Consider the following 584-nt stretch of genomic DNA (forward strand, 5'->3'; position numbering starts at 1 on the left):
CGCCTCCGAGCGCGCGCGGGAGGATATTCCGCCTCTCGACGCCCGACTGTCGCCCCGGAGAGCCCGCAGAGCGCCCGGTTTAAAAGGGAAACCCGCCTGGCGGGAGACTCTCGAGGAGCGCACAAGTCTGAAGTGACCAGAGAGAATCAATCATCAATAATCACTGATCAATTATCAGCCTCCATCATCATCCTCATCATTTAAATCATCCTCAGTGAACTGATCCTCAGAATCATCTTCATCATCATCATCAATATTATCTGATATCCAACATCACCTTCATAAAACTAACGCAAAGTCATCTTCATCAAAATCCTCTCCATCATCAAAACCATCCTCAGCACCATCATCATAATGATCTTCAAAATCATCATCGTCATCTTCATCACCATCATCATCACCTATATCTTCACTATCATCATCATCAGCACTGTAAAATGCTGGAGAACGTCGGAAATGTTGGAGAACATCTGAAATATTGGAGAACATCTGAAATATTGGAGAACATCTGAAATGTTTGAGAACATCTGAAATGTTGAAGAACATCTAAACTGTTAGAGAGCATCTGAACTGTTGGAGAACGT

The 584-nt window shown here is 43.7% G+C and overlaps 1 protein-coding gene across 1 annotated transcript in view; it reads right to left on the reverse strand.

Moving 5' to 3' along the window:
- Positions 1 to 53, reverse strand: part of dio3a (iodothyronine deiodinase 3a) — a 1,140-nt gene extending 1,087 nt beyond the window's left edge. The window contains exon 1 of the mRNA NM_001256003.1: positions 1 to 53. This exon is cut by the window's left edge and continues 1,087 nt beyond it. The gene's annotated coding sequence lies outside the window, so the exon portion shown is untranslated.
- Positions 54 to 584: the final 531 nt, after the last annotated feature.

Source organism: Danio rerio, chromosome 17, assembly GCF_052040795.2.
Source record: "Danio rerio strain M-AB ecotype USA chromosome 17, GRCz13ab, whole genome shotgun sequence".
Taxonomy (NCBI): Eukaryota; Metazoa; Chordata; class Actinopteri; order Cypriniformes; family Danionidae; genus Danio; species Danio rerio.